Source organism: Fragaria vesca, linkage group LG2 (genome assembly GCF_000184155.1).
Source record: "Fragaria vesca subsp. vesca linkage group LG2, FraVesHawaii_1.0, whole genome shotgun sequence".
Classification (NCBI taxonomy): Eukaryota; Viridiplantae; Streptophyta; class Magnoliopsida; order Rosales; family Rosaceae; genus Fragaria; species Fragaria vesca.
The window spans coordinates 10,142,258-10,145,116 of NC_020492.1; positions in this window are offsets into that span (position 1 = coordinate 10,142,258).

The following is a 2,859-nucleotide window of genomic DNA, read 5'->3' on the forward strand; positions in this document are numbered from 1 at the left end:
TTTTTTTTTTTCCAGATGTGAAAGACAAAGGATAAGTATCGGTATGTGAACTTGATAGAACATAAAGAAAAATATAGCCACCCAATAAATGAAAATCAAACAAGAACGACATTGTCAAAATGATTGGTATATATCTTGCTCCATATTTTGTATCAGTAACAAATTACAAGAACCATCAGGGTACCTGCAGGAACGTCAAACTTGTTGGTGTTGGAGGTAGCAGGGTTCTCAACGGGTACGGCTGAGATCGACATCTTGGGGGTCATCGTCATCATCGTCTTCTTGACAGCTCTCTGCTTGAGATGGACACTACCGAATCCTCTGGTTGCAGGAAACAGTGTTAGCTTGTGAGGCTGAACAGAGATACAGCTGGCTGGGGCATTCACCATGGACTTCGCCGTAAGTCCTCTCTACAACTCTGCACTTAAGAACAGCATGATTCAGTGAAATACAGAACAATGCTAATCCCAGGATAACAATGCTAATCCCAGGATATGTATGAACTATGAAGGAGCTGAGATTTCAACGTACCGACTCTGAAGCCATCTTTACGGCAGCTTTCGCTAGAGGCAGTATGCAAAACCTAAACCAAACCCCATAGAACAACAATTAGTCTTAGGCAGTATGCGAAATTGACTACTTCATCAAACAAACATAATAAAAGTTTCTCGATTTTCTTTTTCTTTTTTAAGTAAATAAACTTTGGGTCATAAAATAAAAGTGAGGAGCTTACATTCCACGGCCACCGGCCAGAGCTTCCTCCAATGGGTCTTTCCATTCATCAATTCTGCAAACTTAATATTTACCAAGATAATTACTTTAGGTGAATACAAAATTACAAATACAAATATACAAATAGAGAGACAGACGTACACCCAACCGTAATGCGGTCAATAACAATAGCAGGGGGCTCATAGAGATAACAGATGCCTTGAGCATTGAGAGTACTGTTCTTGGCCAGCAAATCAGCAACCATATTCCGCTCACGGCGAATATGCTTAACATGGACTGAGGCAAAATGTTGAAGCATAGACCTGCAATTTGTCACAATGGTGCCCAGAGGGTGATACTCACTATCATAATTCTGCAGAAGATTGATGAGAACAACAGAATCTGACTCCACTTCCAAATTGGAAATTTGCATGTCTAAAGCCAATTGAATGCCATAAAAAAGACCCCAGGCCTTAGCTTGGAGCACATCTCCAGAACCGATGTTAATCATAAAGCCATTCTTCCAACAACCACTTCCATCCCTTGTAGCACCTCCAGCACCAATGTCCCCATTTCTTGATCTTGAACCATCCACATTTAACTTGTAAAACCCAGCAGCAGGCTTAATCCAAGGGAGGTTTTTAACATGTTTCAGCAGCTGCATATTAGGCTTAGCCATAGCCTTAGTGCAATCAGTAGCATAACCAAGGATGATATCAGCAGGATTATAAGGATATTGGTACCTATCATCAAAAATACTTTTGCACCTCCATTTCCATATAAACCAGCAGCAGAAAACAAAGAAAACATTCCAACTTAAATTGTGAATGTGAAAGCCATTTTGCATAAGATTAACAAAAAGCCATCCATCCCAATCTAAAGTAAAGGTGGCCAACATGTTTGCAGGAATATAAAAGACCTCCAAATCAGCCTTGCCTCAGGACAATCCCGCAAAAAATGAAGCATGGTTTCAGGAATACCAACACAATGCTTACAAGAAGAATTACCAGTCAATCGTCTATGAGATCTCTGCACATTAGTTAATAACTTACTTGAAACAAAGGTCCATAGGAAAATTTTCAGCTTTGGAGGGATATGCATAGACCAGTTCTTCATCCACACATACTTCTGGTAACCAGACTCATCACAGATTAGCTGATAGGCAGATTTAACAGAAAAGATCCCAGATGAAGTTTTTCCCCAAATAATCTTGTCCTGCAAATCACCGACAACAATAGGAACAGTAGTAATAACATGCACCACATCAGTAGGTAAATGAACCATCAACATATCCACATTCCACATTCTTCCGATCCAAAAATCTTTCACAACAGCATGTAAATCAATAACATCATGATTCAAAGCAAGATTTTCCAATATACCACATGGGGACCATTTATCAATCCAGAACTTAGTAGTGCATCCATTCCCTACTCTCCATTGAATCCCTTTCTTCATCAAGTCTGCACCAAACATAATACCAGACCATGTACTGGAGCACTTTGTTGGCTTATAGTTTTCCTGCAAAATAGAATCAAAATGGAGGTATTTTTTCTGGTAAATTTCATTCAATAAACCCTTATCATTTTGTATCATTCTCCAACTAGCCTTTGCAAGCATTGCCTTGTTCATGTCAGTCAATTTTTTAATTCCAAGGCCACCAAAACATTTTGGCCTACAAACCATAACCCAATTGGTTAAGTGGACTTTCCTCTTTTGATCAGTATCACCCCACAAGAAATTTCTATTCAGTCTATCCAAACTATCACAAATACTAATGGGGAGTTTAGCAGTTTGCATAGCATAGACAGGGATTGAAGAGGCCACAGATTGGATTAGAGTAAGTCTACCTTCCATATTTAAGGTTTTACTCTTCCAACTAGCAAGTTAAGATTGCACCTTATCCACCAAGTTGGCATAAGTGGAAGCAGAAACTCTAGAGTGAATAAGAGGCATTCCAAGGTATACAACAAGGTCTGCACTCAAGGGAGAGCCACAAATTCTGCTGATATTTTTGGCAAGAGAGGATCTTACATTTGGAGAGCAATAAACCATGGACTTTTCAAAACTAACAGACTGACTTGAAAGACTGCAAAATAAGTTCATAACCTCCTTCATCACAATACACTACCAGGACAAGCACTTTAG